Raw genomic sequence first — 27,762 nt, 5'->3', positions numbered from 1 at the left:
TACATCATGACCAAATGGAATATATTCCATAAATACAGGTTTACTTTAATGTTCAAAGAACAGTTAATGGAATAAGATATTAACATATTAAAGGAAAAATCCACAGGCTTATCTCAATAAACACAGAAAAAGCATTTTAACAAATCCAACACACATCTGTGATTTAAAACAAAAAAATCTCTCAACAAACCAAAAACAGAAGGAAAATTCCCCAATCTGATAAGGGGCATCTATGAAAAACCTTTAAATAACATCATATTTAATGCCAAAAGAGTAAATGCTCTGTCACTAACACTAGGAATAAGACAGAAATGTCTGCTCTTGTTACTTTTATTCAACAATATACTGGGAGTTCTAACAGTGCAATCAGACAAGCAAAAGAAATAAGTGGCATCTAGTATGGAATGGAAGAAATGCAACTGTCTTGATTTGTAAACAACACAACTCTACACGTAATAAATGTTTAAAAATCTAGTAAATTGATAAATGTGTACAGCAAAGTGACAGAATAAAAATTCAATATAAAAAAATCATTGTTAGGGGCCCACACCATGGCCTACTGGTTAAAGTTCTGCATGCTCCACTTCAGTGGCCTGGGTTTGTGGGTTCAGATCCTGGGCATGGTCCTGCATTGTTCATCAGCCATGCTGTGGCAGTATCCCACATGCAAAATAGAGGAAGATTGGCACAGATGTTGGCTGAGGGCTAATCTTCCTCCAGCAAAAAATAAATAAGTAAATAAAAGAGGAAGAGAGGAAGATTGGCAATAGATGTTGTCAAAAAGCAATTCTTCCTCAAGGTGGGGGGAAATCATTTGTAGTTCTATAAGGTAGCAACGAATAATTCAAAAGTGAAATTCAGAAAAGAGAAATTCAGACAAGAGTTTCATTCACATGGCATTATAAATTAAATATTTGGGAATAAATTTAAATTGAACATTGCAAACCTCAAAACTTTGATGAGAAAAATTAAAGATGATCTAAATAAAGACACATTCTGTGTTCATGGATTAGAAGACTCAACTTATAAAGATCAACCAAGTTGATCTATATAGGCAAGACTATCTCTATCAAAAACCCAGCAGTATTTCCTCTTTCCCACTAAGATGCCTAGATATTAGGCAGAATTCTAAGAATGACTACCGGTGACCCTCATCTTTGTATAATCCTCTTCCCTTTGAGTGTGAGTAGAACCCGTGAATATAATAAAGTATTACTCCAGTGATTATGTTACATTATATGGCAAAATAAAAGAGATTATCCCCTTATGCTGAATCTAATCACATGAGTCTTTTAATAGCAGAGGATTTTCTACTACCGGTCAAAAAGGTAAAATAAAAATGGAAATCAATAAGATTTGAAATGTAAGGACTCAATACACCATTGCTGATTTGAAGATTGAAGTGGGTCACATGAGAGGGCATGTGAGTAGCCTTCGAGAGCAGAGACTGTCCCCTGGCTAATAGCAAGGACACAGTAAGGAAAACAGGGACCTCAGACCTACAATTATAAGGAACTGGAAGTGGATTCTGCTCCACAATCTGAATAAGCCTGGAAGTGTATTCTTCTCAGAGCCTCCAGATAAGAGGCCAAGCTGGTGGACGTCTTGACTTTGGCCACGAGCAGAGAATGCACATGAGCTTGCTTGTACTTCTGACCTATAGGAATACAAGCTAATAAATGAGTGTTATTTTAAAGCTTTAAGTTTGTGATAATTTGTTATGCAGCTATACAAAACTAATATAGCCTATAATTTAAAAAACAGACTAACCAGTGTTCGCAAGGATGTGAAAAAATTGGAACCTTCATACATTCCTGGTTGGATTGTAAAATGGTTCAATCACTTTGGAAAAACAGTTTAGAACTTTCTTTAAGAGTTAAATAGAAATTTACCATATGACCTAATAATTCCCTCCTAAGTATCTACCCGAGAGAAGTGAAACTTATGTCCTTACAAATATTTATATGTGAATATTTCTAGAAACATTATTTATAATAGCCCCAAATTGGAAAAATCCAAATGTCCATAAACTGATGAATTGATAAACAAACTGGAATACTATTCACCAGCAAACAGGAACAAACTACTAATAAGAAGTGTAGACGTTTTTTCTTGTGGTTTTAATTTGCATTTCCCTGATAACTAAGGAACTTGAGCTTCTATTTTTGTGCTTATTTTCAGTTTGTATAACTTCTTTGATGAACCATGTGTTCAAATTTTTAATGCATATTTTACTAGGTGATCATTATCTTATTGTTGAATTTTGAGAGTGCTTTATGTATTCTAGCTATGATTATTAGTTCACAAGTTTGAGGGAAGAACGTAAACCAGTAGCTACTTGTTTAGTTTGATTTTGGTTTTTGAGGGAACTCTTCTATGTGATGGTTCTATGTGATGGTATTCATCTAAAGTGACCAAAATTATGGGGCTGGCCCCGTGGCCGAGTGGTTAAGTTGGTGCACTCCGCTGCAGGCGGCCCAGTGTTTCCTCAGTTCGAATCCTGGGCGCCGACATGGCACCACTCATCAAGTCACGCTGAGGTGGCGTCCCACATGCCGCAACTGGAAGGACCCACAACTAAGAATAAACAACTATGTACCAGGGGGCTTTGGGGAGAAAAAGGAAAAAAAATAAAATCTTTAAAGTGATCAAAATTAATAAATCTATATCCTTATAATTTATGATTTTTATATGTAAATAATACCTTAATAAACAGGAAAAAAAGGACAAAAGTGAAAATACACAAATGGTAAATAGTAAGTCACGTTATGATATCCCAATGCTTTAGCCTTCATGGGTTCACCATTTCAATTAGAATAAAAGCCATAGTCTTTCCATTGCCCTACAAGGCCCTACATGATCTCAATGTCATCTAACCACTCTGACCTCATCCACGGCTGTTCTCATTTGGCTCCTCCCTCAAGATATTCACTGGCTCTTTCCTCTACCTGAAATGTCCTTCTCCCAGATATCCTCATGGATACCTGGTTCCTCATTTCTTTCAGTTGTCTGTCCAAATTTCACCTTATCATAGATGCCTTCCTAAATAAGTTAGCAACCTGCCTCACCCCTCTACCATTCCCTATTTCCTCTCATGATGCATTTTCCTACAAGCACTCACCTGAGCCTATATATGTATTTGTTTCCTTGTGGTCTCTCCATCCTCCATTAGAACATAAACCTCATGAGAGCATGGAGTTTGTTTTGTTCACTGCTATATTTTCAGGTCATTAGAGGAATGCCTGACACATAGCAGGCTATCACTAAACATTTGTAAAAATATTAAACAAATGTAACTTCTATGTGTTCATTATTTGTCAGTCTTATGGGTATAATCTTTTAATAAATTATTTGTAAATTAGAATATTTTGAATTAAAATATCTTATGACTACATATAGATATTTGTGTATATGTATATATACAATATACATGCATATGTGTATATATGTATGCACATATACATATATATATACAATATTTTTTCTGGTTAGTGTCTCAAGTATAAATCCTGGCAACCCAAACAATCCTTTTATAGGAGTCCTGTTTGTCTGTTTCCCTGGAACACAAAGCTTCAGTAAGAGAAATCAGTTCTTTCGTTGCTTTTATTCAGGGTTTATAAACGTAGCATTTACTAGCTGTGATCCGGGCCATGAATCTTTCACGCTTAGTGTTAAGTAACCTTGGAATTTTGAAGGACCTTACAAAAGTGTAGGCAAACTTAAGAACAGCTAGCTCTCTGCCTAGTTAATAACTAGCACAATACCTAGTATAATGCAGAACATAGAGTTGATCCTTAACATATGGTTACGCTGAATGAATGAGCTGATTAATAAATAAATATTTGTAGAGAGTTTAATATCAGATAATAACAAAAACAGTAATAGTAAAAGCCGATGTTTTTTGAGAATTTTCTTTATGCTAAATACTAAAGTAAGCATTTAGTTCTTGCAATGACCTTATGATAGAGAGTGGTCAGGTTATTAAACTGCCCAAGGTCACACAGGTAGTAAGCAGAGGAACAGGCATGTCACCTTAAGCCCGTCTGACTCCAGAGCTGACTTTTTCAATCATTCAGCCTTACTGCCTCGGTCTGTCCTAGGCATAGTCAATAGTCACCTTAATTCAGAATACACAGTCAGAGTATGTGCCATCTCTACCTTCTGTGCCATTTCTGTGCTACCAAAGGATTTCAGAATCAAGGACAATCAAAAGGAGATCCTGTTGATGATATTAAGTGCACTTCAAATCAAATCCTTGAGCTGAGTCCCTGAGGAACTCTAAAAGTGACTGATAACCTTACCATCTCCAAGCCTGCTCTTGAGTATAAGCAAGTCACTGAAAACTATATTTTTGTTTAAAGTATTATTCACTTGTTGTCATCATGATTGACCACTGCTCCCACATACCATGCCACATTTTTGCAACTGAGATAGGAAATACAACAAAGTGAGGTATTTCCACTTACTCCCACCATCCCAGATAAAACTAGTTCTTGGTCCTATCTTCATATCATCATACTTATGTAGTTTCTTTGATAGATACTATATTTCTTATCCCAAAAGTTTGCTTTGTATTTCTCTACATCCTACTTTCAGATCCACTTTTTACCACACTGGCTATAAAATCAACTTAATTTTCAAGAAAGAAGACAAATTTACATAAATCTTTGATGCAAAAAATCATGGATATACTGTTTTGTTTTAGTTATTTCAAAGCCCTTAGTAATTTAATTAGCTGAATGCATACAATGGTATTTATTTTCTACTTCTAGCTCCCACATTATTATGTAATCATAATGACATTCAATTTATCTCAACTTAATTTTACTTTTATCAATATTAATCTCAACATACTGACAAAATTTTATTAAATATTTTAAGACAATAATCTTATATATTCTTGATAAAGCACTCAGCTCCTCCTAGTGGATACTAAAGTTTAGCTAATAGTATCAATATTTCTATATTTTAATAATGAATTATCATTAGTTTTAAGTATAAGTTTAAAAGTCATAAAACATGAAGCAAATAGTGTCTATAAAGTTCAAAACAAGTTAGGAAAACATAAAGAATTATATTTTAGATAACATCTGTTGACATTAAATGGCACTTAATTATCTCCGCGTTATTAAATATACTAAAGAACCATAATGGAAATTTTAACCAATAAGGTATTTCATGTATTTCTCACCCATTCGGTCATATTTTACAACTCCCTATTGATGAAAAATAAAAAGGAACAACTGGGGAAAATAAGAGAAATAAATAATATCAAATCCTAGATTTAAAAAGAGTGGGGTTGACAGGATAAATTTTCTAACTATCATGTCAATAAACAGAAACGACACACAGAATATGTTTTGAAAGAAGTACACAGGATAAGTGACAATATTTAGCTCTTTCCCAGGGGAAAAGAATGCTAATGAAGGGAAGTGCAGAGCCTGCAAACCACACCCATGTGCGATGGAGAGCGCATCTGCTCAACAGAGGCCCAGCCAAAATCTGCAGGTGTCAAATGCCAGTAGAACACACAGAATGATGGAAATGGAGAGAAATTATCTTTTGAAAAGTACCAATATTCCCAAATTTTGTTAATTCTGCATGCATGCAGATATCATGAGCCTTTTTCCCCCCTCATCACATTGTATATGGAGTTTTATAAAAGTCTAAAAATGAGCAATAACAATTGCTCTCTCTGTGATCAACAGAGCAATCAGATGACCAAGCTGTCATCTCATCAGTTCTCCTAGGAAATGCCTGCACGGCACCACCACTACCTTCACTCTTCCTAAAATGCAGATCGGAAAGACGAACTCTCATTATCGATATAGAACTTTTGAGAGATATTTCTGTAAAGTGCACCAAAGACGTGCAGATTTTGTGAATCCTTGGTTCTGTGTCTGTGGATTGTGATGCCAATCAGTTACAAATTACAGGCCAGATGCCACTCATCCTCTTGCCCTCAGATCTGCAGAATGGCTCTAGATGACTTTGTGAAAATGACACCCTGAATTATTAAAATAAATTTTGTCCCTAATAAGCTTCTCTCTAAGCCACTAAGATGCACATTGTGTTAAACAGTGATTTGCTATCATACTGGAAAATATGGTTTGCAAATGTGATTTTCACACAGTTTATTGAGTATCTTCTTAAACAATTTCCTAAAAATATACTATGCTTCATATTACTGTAAATAATAAACTTTAATAAAGTAGTTCAAGTATGTTAATTTATTCCCCCCAAAATCCTATGAGATAGAAAGCCCGACATTTTTATTATCTGATTACAGATCTGGAAAAATGTAGCGGCTTTCCTGGGGTCAGCTCATAAATCGCAGGGGCAACACTGGAACCCAAGTCTTTTGACTCTTACTCTGGTACCCCTTCTGTCGTGCCATTCTGTTTTTATTGTTAAGATGTTAAATCTTTGTTTCATAAGGCTCCTTTGTACCATTGACAGATTCTTTATCCAATGGTACACGAAGCCTCTTATTTAGATGTAGTATGCAAATTTATACATTGGCTTCCAAACATGCACAAGAAACACACGCATACAGCAATAGTCCATTTACTATCTAAATAAGTCAATAAGTGAGCCAAACCATCATTAGAACGTAGAAAAATAGATAAAGAAATTCAGATAAATAGCTTATAAAAAAAAATAGAATTACCTACTGATTTACACAAACCACATAACCAGAAATACCCACCTATATTAGGTTCCTAAGGCTGCCATAACAGAGTTTTACAACCTGGGTGGCTTACTGTAACAGACATTATGCTCTCATAGTTCTGGAGGCTAGAAGTCGAAAATCAAGATGTAGGCAGGGCCATGCTCCCTCTGAAGGCTCTAGGGAAGAAAGCTTCCCTGCCTATTTCTAGCTTCTTTGTGACTTTGGGAGTTCCTTGGCTTGTGGCAGCCTAACTCCAATCTTTTCCTATAGCATTACATGGACTTCTTCCCTGTGTGTCTTTGTCTGGACCTCTTTATAAGGAGACCAATCATATTGGATTTTGAGCCCATTCAAATCCAGTGTAACCTCACCTTAATTTAACTAATTACATCTGCAAAGACCTTATTTCCAAATAAGATCAAATTTTGAGGTTCAAGGTGGACATGAATTTTGGGGGCCACTATTCATCCCAGTATACAACCCTTGCTTGTTACTTGTAGAAATCCCCTCTTCCTTCCACAATACCCTAATATAGGACCTCCTTCCTCCCCTTATCTCAGGAGGCATTGGAACCCTCTCAGTTACAGAGTTCTTTTTAATCTTACTGGTCTAGGGTGTTACGTAGAGGTACTAAGCAATCACATCATAGGTAAAGGAGAATGGAGAAGGAAAGAGAGAAAGAAGCTGTCTCTGATAGCAACTTTTTGTTGTCCCAACACACTCCATTTTGAATCTCCACTTCTTTACCTTCCACAAATTTATTTTTCCCCAAATCCCAATGACTGTGAAGACCTCCTCCTGCTCAACATAAATGAATTTTCAAAGCTACTCAGCATACACAACAGTAAATCAATAGACATGTTTAAGATCCAACCAAATCATTCTTTGATAGCTACTTTACTTGGTCAAAGACTTGTACACTCTGTATAGTGATTATAGATAGAGAGGAAAACCAGACAGTGGCAGATGAAAGAAAAAGAGATATACCCTGGGATGAAAATGATGTTTGTTTATTTAAAAACAAGTAAACACACATACCAATCCATATAGGTAACCACCATGTGTTAAGCAATTCTAGTGGTTTATGATGTGATCTCAGGCTGATCTCTGAAGAGAATCACTTGAGTTTTCACTGACTACAGTACTGTGACATGTTAATTTTTAGTGTAATGCTAGGAAAAGTTTAACAAATTTAATCCTCCCACCCTCATTCTTGACTTTCCCCCTCCCACGTCCACCCTTTAAAATTCTCTCATTTTTGACATGGAGCTGTGTAAAATTCTGTTTTGTCTCCTCCAAAATCTAGAGCATTGGGAGATATGCTCTTGTCACCACAAGCTAGAACAATGAATGCCATTGCCCATGAAAGCATCACCACAGTTGTATAATTTAAGAACAAGTTACTTTCAGCAGTATTTGTGAACTGATGTAGGTATAAATAGTCCAATATACTGAAATTTTTCAATTCTCAACATATAAGAGATACGTTGTTTTCTCCTTGCCTGCTATATATATCTTCTTATTTATTTAAAGTTGTTTTTTTTGTTTTTTGGTTTCTTGGCTGAGGAAGATTCACCCTGAGCTAACATCCACTGCCAATCTTCCTCTTTTTATATGTGAGTCACCGCCACAACATGGCCACTGACAAGTGGTGTAGGTCTGTGCCTGGGGACCAAACCCAGGCCACTGAAGAAGAGCAGGCCAAACTTAACCACTAGGCGACTGGGGCTGGCCCATTTTAAAGTAGTGGAAGGCAGTATCTGGGGCAACATAGATGCCGATCAGTTTTTTATTAAAGAATAACAAGAGAATTTAATGTTTCAACTGTGTCTTTTCCCAAAAAGCAGTTGGTATGTCCCACTCAATTTAATCCTTAAGTACTCTGGTAGTCATTAATGTTCTTCAGTAACTATTAATTGTTCTCCCCACTTCTGGCACACAGAAGGATTGAAATTACTGGTCCCTGTGATTGGATAGGGCCATGTTGATGACTTGTGGGCAGAAGAGATATGTGTCACTTCTGGATAGGAACATTTAATTGGAGTACGACAACTTTCAGTGCTCTCTTTCATTCTTACACAGCCTGGGATCTGGATTCACTATGACGAGCAGAGGCTCCTGCCAACCTGCATTAGATGTGTAGCATAAGTGAGCAATAACTCTTTGTTGTTAACTTCACAGAGATATGAATGATATTTGTTACCATAGAATAACGGACACTTTTCTCACTGATACAAATGTAGATACTTAACTGTATCTAACATCATAAAAAGGCTACTGAGTTATGTATTTATGAGAGTCGATGATAAAATCACACACTTTGCTTTTATTCTCTCAACTGTGGCCATTTTCGAGATCATTGGCCAAAAATTTTCATAAAATAAGAATATTTTCATTTTATAATAACTTGTCATTTGATTTTGGCAAGTCCAGCTTTCTTTGCACTCTCTCTCTTCTAAGTGTTTTCTTTAAATTCTGATTTTAAAATCAGCAAATCCAATCTACCTATATAGTCAGTTTGCTTAAGACTTTAACAGTAGTATGGGAAAACATGATTCTATTCCATGATTTCAAGACAAAGGTGCTTGACTTGTACTTTGTTTCCGTTTTAATACCACTCAATTATAATTAATTTTGATGATCTTTGTCTAAATTAGAAGCAATGGGCAGCTCTGCAGGAAAGGAAAAGGATAAGGGCAGCTTACAAAGTGCCCTGTAGGTAACCCCAACCTAATTTAAGTCACGCTTGATATGTAGCAATAGACCCTTGGAAAATGTCCGGTGATTCTCTAAACAGAATAAAAGTAGCAGTTGTATCCCTGCCCAGACACAGTAAATTTGTGTGAACATGGTGCTTTTCATTAGGCAATCAATAAGATATTTTATTGGTTCCAGAACACTGCACAAAACCCACTAGAAGTCATCTCACTCCACTGTTTTGTGTGAACACTACAATTAACCGAAGGAAAAATAAATTAGTTTTTTCTGAAATCTGGAGGTTTTCTACTTGTAAAAGCCCAATTACAAATTAGCAAGCTGTGAATAATCAGATTACAAAATAATCAGTCTCAAAGCAGCAAGTGCTTCACTTGTAAAAAATCTGCAAAGATTCACAAAGTTAAAGTTGTCTGGTAATTGATGGCAAAAGGAAATAGCGAGGATATTAAATAAAATTATTTTTTACCTCAAATGTCAGTAGATTTAGTCTATAAATCCTAACACTACTTATTTTCTGTTAAAGTAGTGCAGAATTTGAAGGAAGGCATATGCTAAGTTGAAGTAGTTTTTACGCATTTGGACTTCAGATTACTTGCTAATAAATTACTCTCTTTTATTTTATGTTGATATTTCCTCATCATTTATCATGTGGTATCATTTATACAATATCATTCAATTTCATTTCACATCAAAAAGTATTATTTAATGTTTCAAAAATATTGGGGCACATTTGTTAATCTGCCTGTTCATATTATACCACTGATAAGATGACATAGCTTGCTGTCCATCATTTTAAGTTTTATTACCTCCAGAAAAGAATATGAAAGCAAAACCAAAATTCTTTCATAAGAAATAAATGTCAAATACAACTCTTTTGCTTCCATCCCTACATTTCTCTTCCAAGGGCTTTTCCCCCTGAAACTGGGCTTTCACTCAAAAAGGAGTATTGTCCTCATGACTCTGAGGAGTATTCCTGCTTTTGTAGATGCCATTCCCCTCAACTAGTGTTCTTTCAGATTGTGTCTGCTTCTCCTGTCCCTCTCGTCTTTTGAGATATGGAACGATTTTCTTATCTTTCAGAACGTTGTATATGTATATATATTCACTGTTGTTGAACTTTTATATAAACTCTGCACCCTTGTGTTTAAGCATCACTACAGGGCCTGATAAAATTTAAAGAACAAGTAAAAAAATATTAGGAAGCATTAGCGAAAGATGGCAATAGTAGCAAGATACAATTCAATCTCCTCAAGTTCCCCTCTAAAAACTTAGAGATCCACTAGGATAGTTGGTCAAAAAACCCTTGGAAAATATCTACCAAAAGCTACATGTCACAATAATCCCAGTAGTTAGTGACATTAACCTTTTTGTCAAAAGAACAGAGGGAAACAACAGAAGATCTGATGGACATAATAACAATAAAACCTGAAAAGAGACAACAGGTTACTATCAGAAAATTTCAAGGGTTCAACTTGAGATGAACAGCTTTTAAACTGGGAGAGGTTCACAAGTGAGTGGCGAGGTCTGTGAAGAGTATGAAGGGACTGAATTAGACAATTTCTTTGACAAAATACAAAATCCATTTATGTTATAAAACCCTCAATAAAATAAGAATTGATTGATAGATCTTAACAGAGATAATACAATCTTCAGCCAACAGCCAACATTCTACTTAGTGTAGACACAAATGAGACATCCTCACTAAAGTCAGAAACGATACAAATACTCTGTTGCCTCTACTACCATGTGACCTTGCCTTGCAGATACCAGTCGTTAAAACTAGACAATGACACGTGTGGGGATGGACTATAATTAGTTTTTGGGTGATGAACTTGATGTAATCTACACAGAATTCAAAATATATTACGATGTATATCTGAAAGCTATATAACGTTATAATCCAATATTACTGCAATAAAAAAAAGAGGAAAAAAAAGAAACCGTGGATTTGGGTTGGTGGGTATGGGGAAGGTGAGGGCATAGCTGTTTGCAATACATCTTAAAAGTTTACTACAAGAAGAAAAAGGAAATTAAAAGCATAAAATGGAAAACAAGAGGCAGAAGAATTTCTGTTTTACCTGCCTTGGGTGCTCTATTTGATAATTTAAAACTATTTACACACTTACCTGTTTTAACTGTATATTTTCCTCCCTAGATTTTTTGATTGGGAAGAAGAAAGGCTAGAGTACTTGTTTCATATTCCATATTTCAGAGATTAGTGTTACACCAATTTGGGTACTTAGTTATTGTTTATAAATGACAAGAGACTGTGTGATTACTTTAGTGTTTATTAACAAAAATTTCAACACATAAGATAGTAAATATATTTAATGATACTAAACAATTTTGTTGAGAAATTAGTTTGACCCTGTCAGTGTTAAAAAGAAGAGAATCACATTAAATGTTTAATTTAATAACCCATTATTTTTGAAAGATTTAATATATGAGTATATAAATATTTTTATAAAGTAAAACACTTAAACCATTTTATCCAATTTTGCATAACTTTTTAGTCAAAAGAAACTACTATTAGACTCACATATGGTTCAGGAATTGAATTCCTCTTTACTTGGGTGGGGAAAATGACGTGAAAATGAAGATCTCCCCATAGATAATTTCTGTATAATGCATGTACTTTGTTGGTAGCTGTCACGGTGCTAGGGAACGTTTGCATTTAAACTAATGAAACTGGAGAGATGCTTCCTTTACGGACTCAAAAGTCTTCTCTATAAGAAGCTTTACTTCTTCAGAGAAAAAAAAATCATGACATTTTCTACATAGTCTCTTCGTATCCCATTTCATGTATGAGGCAAAGTAGAAGGTTTTGAAGCTTTCCCTCGGATTGATAACATAATCAGTTCCATATGAAATCCACAGCCTTCCCTGGTGAGCCCTAAATCTACTGATGCCCAAAGAGCTGGGTCCTGGGACATTCAAAGCTGATTCATCTCCTCTGCACTTCATGTGTTGAAAGCTCTCCCATGCAAGAGTTAACCCACCATTTTGTTCTTTCAGCTGCAAGGCTTAAATTCCTTCCCCTAAATCAATCTTAGAGGATGTAAACTTCATTAAGAAAGTCTTTAGACCAGTTGCGTTACCTTCATATCCTTGAAGTCAACACCTTGCTTCTGGCATTTATTTTATTCCAGGTCCCCCCACTTCAGACATTTGAAACGTACCTCCATGACTTTGCCAAATCTGTATACTATCTTTAATATTTAAATAAATTTTAAATGTGATTTTTGTTTAACTTTGTTTTGTTCTAAGCAATAATAACCATAAAGGTATTGTTTTGATATGTAAATTATTCTTTTTTTAAGTACATTAAAATAAACACAATGAATACAAAATATGTGACCCTGTACCACTGGCAGCAATATGAGGTGTCAATGCTGCCTGTACCACTGATATGTACTTCTGTCACATCGTTTGCCACCTTGTCCACCTTGCTTAGTGTTTCCAGGGTACATATAAATGAATATGTGCATCTAGAGTTGTGGGGGACTAAATCGAATTAAATAGCACATTTTCTAAATTAGTTTGAAGTTTTATCTCATTTCATGTGAATTTTTCACTTATTCCACAATATATTTGCTTGTTTTAATATAAAAGTGCAATTTTGTTTTTTCTTTTATAGCAATATTTTAGTAAAATTTGCACTCCTGGAGGATATGCTAATTCTGTAACATTAAATATGAGTGTTAAGTTTGGTTTGTTCATCCAATAAGTATTTAATAATTTTCTATCATGTATCGAACACTGCTCTGAAACTGGGTTCAAACAGTGGACAAAGCAATAACGTCCTTACTGTCATGGAGCTTACATTGTAACTAGACAATAGATTCATTAAATGAACAAATATATAGATACTATCAAGGAATGAGACGAGTTATGAAGAAGAAAAAGGAACAATAAAAATAGCAAATGACAGTGGGTGGAAAATAATTTGAGGAAAGGTAGAGATGAGCAATTATAGTTGAGTAATGAGAAAGATTTTTAAGTAAAGAAGCAGGATCCACATAAATATTTTAGAGATGGAAGTTCAGTTCCCACCTCTAAGCTGGCAGTGCTTTCTTGGGTGAGAAATCGGAACCATTGCTTGAAGACCATATGGGGATAATCATTGATATGTAATGACTTAGGACTTTCGTGTACTAAGGCCACATACTAAAGATTTTGTTGGCTAACTAATAAACATAGTTAATGGTGTTGCAAATAAAGGTCTACAAAACTCTGCAAAATAACCCATGTTTATTATAAAAAAGGCTGAAAATGTGAGATTTTCTCTAAATTAATTGATTTATAAACCAGACAGTTGTTGACAGTACCATTTTCTGAACTCCTGAAGCTTTACATTTTAACCTTCATTTTGAAAATACCATGCTATAGTACCTAATTTGACACACCTAAATATAGTTACGTGCTCATAACCTCTTCACGTGTGTACTGTTTCGACAAATTGACTGTAAGCCCCTTGAGGACCTGCTGAACTGTTTCATTCTTTTATTTCACAACAAATCTACAGACGTGGCAAGGTCCCAAGAAACTTGAACAAATGTTGATGAATAATGAGATCATTGACTAGCATTCATAATATTCCCAATATGAAAAAAAGCAAGCACTGGGTATTTGATCTGTTTGGTAAAACCCTAATTAGCTTTACTGATCTTCATGATGATTTTTATTTCTTAGACTTGGAGAAATCTTGGAAACATCACTTTTTCATAAATAGGTTAACATGGAAAGATGAACAGAAAAGAAAATTATCCATTTGGAGAAAATACCTTTTATTAATGAACTGGAAATTATACTCTTCTATAAAAATACCTTAGAAATACAATTTTTACCTTAGTAGATCTCAAACTTAAGCCCTGCTTTGAATGAATAAAACTGCATTAATGACAAATAGGATATTTGCAAATTTCAAGTCATTGTTCTGTAGCTTCTAAGAGCTGTTTAGAGGGAGGGTATCAGGACGTTGAGTTCACTATCCAGGCTACTGGTTACACTGATTTTTGCCAGAATGTGATTTTAAACACGACGCATCATAACGGCTCATGGAGGCAAAAAGACTAACAACTTCCACATTCTGTTTTCTGTGGTGGAATCTTCTCTGAATATCCCCAGGCCACTGTTCTTGTTTATTTCTGAAAAGCAAGATTATTTTAGGTTGTGAGAGAAGAAAAGCTTCACTTAATGAACATCATTTGGAGAATACTGTTGCGAGGTGTTTGATTCCCATTGATTGTAAATGTTTCAGCTAGTCACCAGAGGCTACAGACTCACACACAGCCCCACACATGCACATCTGAACTCCTTGATGAGAGCGAATAAAAGAAGCCTATTGTGTTAACGACTTTTTGTGAAGAAAGCCAATTACAGCTAATTTTGCATTGCTCATTGTACAGTTTCTGAAATATTCAAGCTATTGTTTAAACACTCATAAACTTGAGAATCAAAAACACCCTGGGTTTTAGTCCAGGCTCCATCAGTTACTAACTGGGAGACCTTAGGGAAAGGTAACTTGTGAAAAAAGGAGATAAAGCACTGCTGTCCTCAGGATGGTGTGCAGATTAAATAAGGTGTTAGATACACAATTATTTAAATTTTAAAACCCTGTATCAAGCTTTAGTTACTGTTATTAACAGTCGCAAGACAGCTTTGTTGCAAAGCATGCTGACATATCAACAATACAGACCTATAGAGAGAGGGAGAATGTACTCATTTACCAGGGCTACTATAGCAAAGTACCACAGACCAGATGCTTAAACCACAAAAAGTTAGTTCCTCATAGTTCTGGAGTCTAGAAGTCCAAGTTCATGGTGTTGGCAGGGCTGGTTTCTTCTGCTGTTCCTTGGCTTGTAGATGTCCATTTTCTCCCTCTGTCTACACGTGGTCTTTCCTGTGTGTGTGTACCTCTCTGTGTCCTAATCTCGTCTTATAAGACACAGGACATATTGGATTAGGCCCCACCCTTGCAACCTCATTTTAACTTAATTGTCCATTTAAATACTGTATCTCCAAATACAGTCACATTCTGAGGTACTGGGTGTTAGGACTTCAACATATGAATTTGGGGGGGACACATGCAGCCCATAACAAAGAATGTCAGGATTATCAGGGATAAAGGAAAGTGGCAAGTGAACTGGCTACAGATTCCCTGCAAGGTCAGTCAGGCAACACATAGCCCACAGTTTAGGAGTGAGGCTTTGAGGGCAGGAAACTTACCATGGACAATTTCGATATCTCAAATATCTTAGACTGTGCCTTACACAGAGTCGGCACTTGGTCATTGTTTGTTGAATGTACAGAATCCAAGCGAACTCAGGATTGATTGGGGTAGGCATCACATGTGAATATATTTTTGAATAATAATTGATCTTTCCACGTCTACATGCTAATATATGTATGGATATATGATATACACGTATTGATATATTGATGTATTATATATTACTAATAAAATATATGTTAATATATGATATTCTGCTAATATATTACATATAATACATAGTTATATTTTATATAATATATTGCATATATTTTATATAATATATTGCATCATAATATATCATATATGAAATTGATATGCATACAATATAATGTGTATTAATAAATTTATATATACTACTATGTAGAAATGGAAAAACTAATTAGGGGGAACTTGCAATTTGAATGAAAAGTAATAAATGAGATAATATATTAGCACTTCAGAAGACGGGAAATTGCATTCAATTAATATTTTTAGGAGATAAAATCTGTAAGACTTGAGGATGTTTGGATGCTATAGTTCATAAATATATGAATAACTCCTACATTTCATGCTTGTATAACTAGATGCATGGAGGTGCTATTTCTTAAAATAGAGAGCACTGGGCATGAATAAGTTTTAGGGAAGAGATATTGAGTTCACTTTTGAACGTGATAATCTTGAGATGTATTTGATATTACCAAGTGGATATCTCAAATAGTGTATATACATCACTAGAGTAACAAATTACTCTGAGTTACAGAATTGTATTTTTGCACAATTATGTATAGATGCTAATTTTAGGCCTAGTTAATTGGACATCTACTACATTCAAGAGTACAGTAATAATAAAAAAAGACAATCTCTAGTGTCAGGTTAGTGATGAGATAGATATTAATCAAATAATCACACACAGAAGTATAAAATGAGACCTGTGGTAAGCAGTGTGAAGAAGTCCATTGGATTTAGTGGTGTGAGTGTTATTCATGATCGTCCTCTACAGGTCTCTCCTCTCGTGATCATAGATCCCCACAAGAGCACTAGTGTAGGTTGAAGTAAAAGTGGGAGGTGATAAGATAGGTTTCATGAATGTATACACAGTTACACATATTTGGGAAGTTTGGCTTTGAAAAATGGGAGGAAATTGATAGCATGTACCTAGAAAGGGATGTGAGGTCAAGTGAAAGGAATACTTTTTTTTTTTAATGGCAGATATTCTGAGTAAGTTTACAAACTCACTGAAAGGATCCAGCTGAGAGTCAACTGTATATATAATAACAGGATAAGATTGCTGATAAGTTGTGAAGAGATGGGATGCAAATTCCATTTGAGGAGCCTGGTCTTAGATGGGGAGAGGAGTGCTCCTCTGTTGTAACAGGATAGAAGGAAAATATATGCTGCTGGTGTCAGAAGACTTATATTGTGCCTGATAGTGAGATGTTGAGACAGTGCTTTGTGAAAGCTTTTAATTTAAAAAGAAAGTTTATTTTAAAATAATTGTAGATTCGCATAGTAGTTGCAAAATATAGCAGAGCTCCTGTGTATCATTCACCCAACTTCTCCCAATGATGACATCTTACCTAACCAAAGTACAATTATTAAAACCAAGAAATTTGTATTGCTACGAAACTTTAAACTAAACTACAGGCTTATTTAGGTTTCAAGAGTTGTGTAGTTCATTCAAATTTTATCACATCTGATTAATGTAAATACCACCACAAACCAGGAAACAAAACTGAGCCATCAGCCCAAAGAAACTCCCTCGGGCTACCATTTCCCAGTCACAGAGTCCTCTCCTCATCCTAACCCCTGGCAGTCACTGGTCTCCTCTCTGTTACTCTAATTTTGTCTTATCAAGAATATTAGATAAATGGAATCAAACAATATGTAACCTTCTGAGATTTTTTTTTTCCACTCAACGCAATGCCCTAGAGATCCATCCAAGTTGTTGTGCTTATCAGCAATATGTTCTTTTTCATTGCTGAAGAGTAGTCCACTGTGTGAAAGAACCATACTTTGTTTATCCATTCACCCATTGAAGAACTTACGGGCTGTTTCCAGGTTTTGGCTATTACAAATAAAGCTACAATGAACATTCATGGAAATTTTCTTTTGTGAACATAAGCTTTCATTCCACTACGATAAAATTTCAGGAATGAGATTGCTGGGTTATGTGATGAGTCTATGTTTATCTTTATAAGAAATTGCCAAACTGTTTCTAGTAAAGTTGATCTGCTGAGAGGGAGAGAGAAGATGGGGAGATAAGATGGCACATATAAATATTTGAGGAGGGTGAATAAGTTTTCAAACATATGCTAGCTCTCATATAAAACTAACATTTAAATTATTTACCATCAAGATTATTGAAATACATCCCCATCAAAAACATATACACACATTGGATATATTCAAATAGTATACATTTTGGTTTTTGTTGTGAGAAAGATTGGCCCTGAGCTAACATCTGTAGCCAATCTTCTTCTTTTTGTTTGAGGAAGATTGTTGCTGAGCTAACATTTGTGCCAATCTTCCTCTATTTTATGTGGAATGGCAACACGACATGGCCTGACGAGCTGTGCTAGGTCTGTGCCCAGGATCCAAACCCACAAACCCGGTTCCACTGAAGCGGAGTGCATGAACTTAACCACTATACCACCGGACCGGCCCCAAATAATAGTATCACATTTTAAGGAGGATGTTTCCCAACTATCTAGAGTTTATCATGTGTCCTATCACACACACAGTCACCACAGGACAAGTGCATATATCAATGGAAGAAACTCTAAGAGATATAAGTGACTGTAAAATGCTTTTGAAATAATATGTAATTTATATTTGTTAATATCTTTACTAAATTTCAGTGGCATCTAAAGATTGCAGCCATTCTGGAGAACAAAAAGTGATTGGTGTTTACTTGCATATACATTTTTTTATTTAGTATCTATTATATGATTCCTGAACATTATAAAATAAACATTCTATATACTTTTCAATCACAATTATGAATTTAAAAAATGACAACTATATTTAAATGATAGTGGGAAGACATTGAGCTTATTGCAGCCTGGAGTCAACTTCCCAGGTACAGCTACAGGCATAAACTTAGCAAACATCAAAATGCATAAAAAGCTTTGGTGAAGAGAATACTCGAAAGACACCGACAGTCTGGAACACGTCTCTTCATACAATATTCTTTGATGCTCAAAAAGGCCACTTTGCTTTTCAACATGAATTTCTTGAATAAATATATAAACAGTTCTTCACCTTGAAAATAAGATACAGGTTAGGAACATAACCACTTACTGCTTATATTAAAGGCACTGAATTTCGTGACAAAGATTTACTAGTTCTCTTTGTTTGTTTGTATGTTTCAAAATAGTACCAAACAGAGCCTGAATTTTAAAATGCTAGCACTTTTTTTAAGTTTGGAGAGTAATTACATCAGGAAATTCAACTCGAGCTATCTACAGGATTACATCAAAGAACCTACCACCTGTGATCATTCTTTTTAATCCTGCTTTCTAACATATGTTTTTTTAGTACACTGACACTACCCTTATATGACACATATGGATTATAAAATGTTTGGATAAATTAATTTGCAAATAATTAAGATTTTCCTTTTTCAGTCCCTAAAGCATTTTAAATTAAATTTTGATACATATCTCTCAATAATATATCAGGTATTTGCCCCATGTTATCATGTTAAGATAATGTAAATTATTTAATCTATTCTTAAAAACTGAAGGTTATTTTTATGAAAATCTGTTCTTTTGTAGGGGGAGTTGGTAATATAGTCTGTCTCTATTCTCAGTTGCTGTCTTTTCGCTCATCATTCGAGGATACCATTTGACAATTTGTTTGCATTGGGCCAATCGTCAGGCAGATTTGCATTTTCTTGCACTGTATCTATTGCGAAGTGGGAGAACAGGAACTAAGTTCCTATACGTAATGTTCAACTAGTCTCTGATGGAAAACCTAAGAAGTAAGGAATTGCCTTTTAGGTCAGGGATTCTAACTTGCATTATATACAGGAGAATTAAAATGCTGAAAAACTGACTTTACTATAAATTGGATACCTTCCGGGGTAAAAATAAGCAATCCTAAATATAATGGTCAAACCATGTAGTTTTTCAGGAGTCACTGAGGAGTAAATGGTCAGTGCAATAAAAATTCTTCAGAAAGAGGGCTTTCTTTCATTCTGGGACACATTTGCTACTATAAATTGAGGCAGATTTCTGCTTTTAATTTCAGAAATTTTATCGTGCCTTCTGTTAGAATTATTCACGAACATCCTCTCTCTCACCCTCTGCATCGTTAGCACCTTGAGAACAAATGCTTATTTCTTTATCTTTACGTCTCCCACGGACCTTCCATGATACTTCACTGAAAGTTCACTCAAACAAATGTGTGTTGAATTGCAAAGGCAGCAATGTAACTTTAAAACGGTGTTATGACAGGGAGTGAGTGAGCAATTCGACAGAGCCACAGTCTTGTGCTCTCTTGAACCCTATTCTAACCTGCAGCCAATGCAATGTTCATTAGCCCTCCTGTATCTCGCTGAAAGCCTCCAAATTTCTATTCATCCAAGGTATTGCAACACGAAGATCTCTTCTTATATCTAGAAAACTTCTTTCATCTAAAATCTGTCTTCCTGCGTTCTCCCATGGGATAGGGAGAATTCAAGGCAAATTACATTTTGAAACATTCCTCTGGAATTCCCATAGTTCCCTCAAGTAGACATTAAACTAACTCTAATATTGGGAAATTTACTTATGTATCTACCAGGGCGTGTACAGACATACCTAGACTTATTCCTGTACTTCAATATAAGTGTGTTACACTTCAAACACTTATTCCAGATATCTTACCTTTTTACTACTTTCATTTTTGAACAGATTTTTAATTTGTATTTTTATCCTATAATATCCAGATTGCAGATAAGATGAAACGAAATTATCTCTGACTAAGAAAAACTTAGAATAAGCTTCTTAATGAGAGAATGATTTAATAGATATGATGTCAGCTCTCTATATCATGCATGCCAACAAACAGAACAGAAATACAATAAAACTCAGGCAGTGCTGGAAAGTCATTTGTTAGCTATTTTCAGCTTCAGAGAATGGAGCCAAACCTATGAGGTTGGAGTGCATTAAGTAAAATCCTGAAAGCTTTAGCAAGAGTTTTTCTTTGACATGAATATTTTGCTTCCCCAGTATTCAAATGAAAGATAAAGAATGGCAATCCAATTGGAAAATCATAATATTGCTTCCTATATAGCCCATATTTATAATTTACTTTTTTAAATATCTTGCCATTGCAACTAAAATCAACTTCAGAGTCAGTAATGTCTATCAAACAATTTCTTATTGAAGGCAGCTTGCTTCCTCTCTCTAAAAGGAAAACAGACAGATAAAGCACATAAAAAATGTCTGTCTCTATGAATTTTGCATTCATTACCACTCTTGATAAACAACTAAATTTTTGGCAACAGAAACAGAGTAAAAATTCTAAATTTATTGTCCCTGAATCTTTACAAGGTCCATAACTAGGAAACAGGGAGGCTAGATTCTGATGGAAATCTATGAACATTTCAATGTGTTTCCATACATGCATTTATATGAAGAGAAATTCCAGATTTTTGAAAATATCCATGATGTACAAATGTTGAGAACCACTGCTTCAAAGCACAATTACTAATTCTATATCCTTTTAATGATTTGATTTCTAAGACTTTTTATGTAAGTTAAGGTGAATTAAAAAGTCATAAACTGAAAGATAAAAGGGACTTTAGTAGTCTTCACGTCCAACCCTTTAAAGGTTGCTGAATTCTAATTCTCAACCACATAGAAACTATACTCTTGGACAGAGCCAACAAACTTTCTCATAAAAGATGTTACAGCAAATATTTTAGGCTTTGGGACACAAGAGACAACATCAAGGATATTATACAGATAAACATACAATTATTCAAAATGTAACCATTTAAAAAATGTAAAAATAAAAACCGGCAGTGTGCTCAATTAGGCCTGCATCTCTACCTATGTTACTAGAACCCTGTTCTAGAAGAACAATTATACCTTTATCATATTAGATGGATTTTAGCTGCACAATATGAATTGATAGAGCTATTTCAACTTTAAAGGAAGGAAGACAGGAAATAGTTTTACAACTTCTAGCTACATGAAACACTGCATTAAATACTTTATGAATATTGTCTCTTTAAAAGCACAAAAGACCTTGTTAGTAATGTGTTGTTACAGTGAAGTTGTAGATAAAGAAACTCTGGAATGTGTAGTAATTTTTCCAACATCATTTATGCAGATTTTTTGAGTCCAAGAACTATGCTGAGTACTGGCGATGCAGCAATGGATAAGAAACTAGACCTGACCTTAATACCTACGAAGGGAAGGCAGACGGCAATTAGGCAATAGAGAAGCAGCTAATCCAGAAATAGAGGACCAGGGACGCTTCTCGGAGGAAGTGATGTTAAAACAGTGACATAAAGGAAGTTTAGGAGTTTGAGGGAATGGGAAAAATTGTTTCTGACAAATATTAATGTGTTTGTGAATATCTGCATACAAGAGACATATTTGAGGAACAGCAAATAGCTCATTATGGGTGGAACAAGAGATAAATGGAAGTAAGTGTAGGAGACAGGCTGAAGAGGTGAGAGACACAAGGTCATAAAGAATTCTGCAGGTCTTTGTAGTGGACATCTGGCAATTTTGCTATTGAATATTAATGCACATGTATCAGGAACAATGTCTTTATTTTCAGTGAACGATCTGTTCCTATTCTCAGTGTATGGGTTTCAAGTGAGTTGATCCTCATTCCCAATTTTTGGAGTGTGTGCTTACCCCAGCCTGGTCAAAAACATATGCATAAATTAAGATCGACTTTTATGAACCAGTTGGAGAGTAACTGTTTATGCTACACATTTTAAACTGATTGACTAAAAGGTTGCAGATTTTCATGTTCATCTTTATCCTCTTTGGGGAAGGACCTTCTTGAGAATAAAGCATAGCACAGAGTAAAGAGCTATTAGAGAAACCCAAATTAACTGAGTGAACATCTAAATTTAGTAATGGCTGAAAATCATTCTGGAACATTTTAGTTATAATAGGCAACAAATGCCCCCCCCCCCACCATGCTGAAACTAATTTGAGTTGGTTTCTATAGGTTATACCTGAAATATTTCTAATTATTATAGCTATGATTGGTTTTAAAATGTATTAGTCCATGGAAAGCCTGCGAAAGATTTTAGGCAAGTTGTAACATTAAAAGATCTGTGCTTTTACTTTTTTTTTTTTCTTATTTTTTAGTGAGCAAGATTGGCCCTGAGCTAACATCTATGCTAATCCTCCTCTATTTTGTATGTGGGATGCCACCACAGCATGGCTTGATGAGTGGTGCGTAGGTCTGCTCCCAGGATCCAAACCCGTGAATGCTGGGCCACCAAAGCGGAGCATGTGAACCCAACCACTAGGCCATGGGGCAACCCCAAAAGATTTGTCCTTTTAAAAGAATACTCTGGATTCTTTGGAAAGTAATGATTAGGCAATAAAATACTAAACCCACAGAGAACAGTTTGATGCTGTGTGGTAGTCTAGTTATGAGATGATAGGTAATAGCAGTTGGGAATAAAAATAGTAATATTTATGTAAATATAAAGTGCTAGTATTTAGGACGTGGTGACTGATTAGATACGAGTGAGGGAGAGGGAGAAATAGAAGTCAAGGATGATGCTCAGATTTCTGGTTTAAGCCATTGAGCAATGACATGCCTTAAGAAATGGAACATAGACTATATGAGCGTATCATCAACACAGAGATGATAACTGAAGCTATAGGAGCGGATGAACTCACCTGGGAAAACAGAATGAGAGGAGAAAAGGGCCTAAGTGATAACTCTAGGGAACACTAATATTTAAAGGGTGGTTGTAGGGAAAGAACATTTACAAGGAGACTGAGAAGGAGCAACCAGAGTGTTGGGTTGGGAAGAGGAGATGAGGGTACGGTCAAAGATGATCAATGCTGGAGAAGTCAGGGAAACCAACGGATCAAGCATCCACTGAATTAAGCAGCTAAATTACTTCTGGTGACGCTGTTGTTTGTTCTGTTCATGTAACTGCCAAAATTCCTGGCTACCTCTAACCTATCCTTTGAACATCAGCTTAAATGCAGTCTCTTTGGAGAGGCCTTTCCTGCAGAGCCTTTCACTGAAATGTGCTCAAGTGTTATTCTCTCTCAAAGACCTTTTCCTGTATAACACTTCCCTCAATGTGTGCTCTTGCCTGCCCTCCCCAGGAGATGCCACGAACACTGAGCTCTAGTTCAGCAGTGTGTCTCTAGCACCTGTTAGATTGCCTGCCACTCAACAACTGTTTTTCACTTGAATGAAATAAAAGAAAGAAAAATACTGACTTGCTTTTTAAATCATAGCTGCTAAATATCAGAAATTTAGTGTAGGTACTAAGTCTCTGTCAAAGAAAGGGAATAAAAATTAATGCATACTTAAGAGGTTTTATAATCAACTCTGTGTCTCCACATGAAAAGGAAAATAGGATTTTCTCATTATTATTAATGAGAAGACATGATCTATGTTTTGAGGATGCAGCACAGTTTCCAGACCTACATGGCCTGGATTCAAATTCCTTCTTTATCTAGTTATCTGAGTAACTTGGGCAAATTACTTACATCCTCCAAACCCTAGTTTGCTTATCTGTAAGATATAGGGAGGAGAATAGCACCTATTCCATAAAGTGTTGTGAGAATTAATAATGCAGAATATAATAGCACATATTATAGAGACAGAAACATAGAATATATATTCAAGTGTTTTATATTATTAATATTATGAGTGAGATCATAATAAATTATACATTTTTGAAGATTTGTCCTCATGATAATTTTTTCTACTTAAAGTTTACATTTTTGGATCACATCTGAATTGTGCAAAAAAGAGTTGTAGAACTGACTGATTAGATAAAACAAGCGTAGGATTCAAATTTTGTCTTAAGCCTTCCAAGAAATACTTATTTTATAGATGTGCATGAGAATAGCCTTTTTGTAAACATTGTTTCTTTCTTTCTCTATCTTTATTAAATAAACACAACTATATGTTGTACAGAATCTCAAATTCTTTTCTCATTGCCACTTCTCAGGTTGATCTTAAATCTTCCTTTCTTCCTTCTCCCAACTATAAGTGGAAAAATAGAGACCTCTGCCTTCCAGAGAGGCTCATGAGCATTAAAATGTGGCCGAAAGTTTAGATAGCACAGGCAGATATTTCCAAAGACATCTTTTGCTCCTTCATACTGGGGCAGGAAGCTTTTCCGTGTTGTATTTATTTTCAATATCTTTAGGCTTTTTCCCACAAGAGGATGATATCATTTTGCTCCTCCTGTAACCATTTGTTTACTCTTTTCGTTGATCCGCTATGAAGAGGTTTGGTGAGTATAAAAGACCCTCAAGTTCCTCTAGGGCCTGTGGTCCAGAAGGAAAGCCTTGCTCAGTCACTGTAATCCAGGGAATACAGAACTGACAGTATACCAGGCTGGGGATGTTGCCAAATGATCCATGCGTGTTGAAAGGTATACCAGTTTAAATCTTGATAGATTATTATCAACCCCCTCAGGGAGTACCAAATTTTCAGTGCACACCTGACAGCCATTAAACAAGTCTGGCTGCCTAGAAATACTTACTCAGTTCTTAAAGTTGATGGAATGTCTGTACTCAGTAGAGTTGATGACATTTTGTGTCTAGCCCATTTTTCATCACCAGTAGAGTGACACATGATTTCATAATTTGTTCAGTATCACTCACTTTCCCTTATGTGGCCATGAACAAGAAAACAATAAAACAGCTGGAAACTGATTTGAAATATAAATTGTGTGTTCTAAGAAACACTTGAACTTAGTGTACAAGTCTCCCCAAGTATCTCTGAACTAGTCAGTCAGGAAATGTGTCCTGGTGGCCACTGCTTTATAAAAATGCCCACATAGAATATTGGTAAGTTCAATAAATAAGATTAAAGGATTTGTGAAATATTTGGGCCGATACCCTTAAGAATAGCAAATATACAATTCAGCACCAAAAGAAAACATTCATGCAGGCAGAGTTTCAGTTAAAATATGAAGATGAAAACTGAAATTAAATTCTATCATCTAGATAATACTATGCTATATAAAGATGCACTAAGAGAGATGTGGAAAATTGACCCAAATTAGTAGACATATATCAGTAGACACCAATACGTTTTCTGTAAGCATTTTAAGCCCCCTTTAAAACTGACATTGTATCCACTCAATTCAATTCACTTCAACAGACATACATTAATGGATTTCCATGTGCCAGGTACTATAAAAGATATTGGCAGCCAAAAAAATACGACTAAGACAAAATTCTTGTCCCCAGGTGTCCAATAATTTAGCAGCAGCCAGAGATGATATAAATACACACATAATTATGAAACGAAGTGGTTGAAAATCAAGGACTATAGCAACAGTTTTTCATTCTATGTTTTTGTTATCTCTAAGTACTGAGCGCAATGATGAATTCAAACTAGCGACTCAATTAATATGTGTAGTATGAAAGAAGAAGAACGAAAACTCTTTTTAGGAAGGAGATGGTGTTGAGGAAGAAACGAAATCTCTGTATTTGCTTGCTTACTGGAGGCTTCTGATTCATGAGGAAAACTGGGAATGTCACTGACTCAATGGCAAACTATTTTTTCAGTGATTGTGCACATATTCTTTCCTCTCATTTATCACCAAAACCAGACTGATTATTAAGCGGCCAGGAATCTCTCACTTTTGCAGTGTTTTCCTAACAATTCTACATTTTATTCATGGCTATCAGAAAATCTCCTCTCAGAGAACTATTGAGGAAAGAAACTTTTTTGAGCCTGGGTACTGGATAGTTCACACTGCCTTCAGCTATTTCAGCATTCGGTAGAGCCAGAGTTTCCGTGCTAGGCAAGTAGGACATGGACCCAACAGCCAGGCAGAACCCTTGGCTTCCACAGGGTATGAAAATTCTGATGGCTGAGGCAGGGTACATGACTCCTTTGAACAATTATAGCTTCAGTTGATTCTGGATAGTAAGAAAAGTGGTAACAATAATTGAGCACATTTTTAAAATGGCAGGATAGACAATCTCAAGATATTTATCCTCAGCTAATGATGTTGTTTACTAATAATTTAGTTCCATAATTTAACATTGGAAGGCACTTGTTCAACCAAATAAACACACACACACACTTCATGGAATAATAGGCTTAATGTCATTTATCAAAGAAACTGCTAAAGTATATTCACCAATAATAAAAGGCTAGAAAGCACAGCTAAACTTCAACTTTTTCCTTTTTCAAAGCTTTAGTTATCATCCTATAAAAAGCTCTTTTGGTACCACATATATACTGGCTTAAATAAATTAAAATTAATGTACTGTTTGTGGATTTTCTAATAAAGTGTGCAGAATTATGTAAGATAGTTTAGGGTAATCAGAAAGTTATTCTGTAAGAAGAGTCACTTTATCTGTAGATGGTCAAACGTATAAAATGCCACAAGACAAGCAGGAATATGGGGCAGGAGCTTCTGGCACAAAAAACTACATGAGCCTAGGCACAGGGTAAGCAAGAAAGCAAAAGTCATGTTCTGTAAATACTGAATATTCTACGTTGTTTGTTTGCCTAAGGTTTGTGTTGGAATATTTTAAGAGTAGATGTTTATATAGGTTAATATAAGGTTAAGAAGAATTTTGAGTTATGGAATATGGATTTGTTGGTAAATAAGTGAGGAGGCATGGAAGGTGGTGGAACGAAGCGATGACAGCATCATTTAGGTAAATGAGTCAGATGGTAGCAATCAGGAAATGTTGAAGTATTTTAATTTATGGAGAGACAAGCATTGAAATGTTAAAGAACTAGTGGTGGTGAGTTTGATTTTAAGTTATTATTAAGTCTGCCTGCCTAATATTTTCCATATCCAGCCCTTAAAACATTTTATATACACATGAATTACAGACACACATGCATACACACATGTATATGTGTGTATATATCCCCATTGAGTATAATTCAACATATTGCAACATATTAAATATATTTCAAAATACAC

Source organism: Equus asinus, chromosome 1 (genome assembly GCF_041296235.1).
Source record: "Equus asinus isolate D_3611 breed Donkey chromosome 1, EquAss-T2T_v2, whole genome shotgun sequence".
Lineage (NCBI taxonomy): Eukaryota > Metazoa > Chordata > Mammalia > Perissodactyla > Equidae > Equus > Equus asinus.
The sequence above is the reverse complement of the archived record's forward strand: the minus strand, read 5'-3'. Positions refer to the sequence as shown.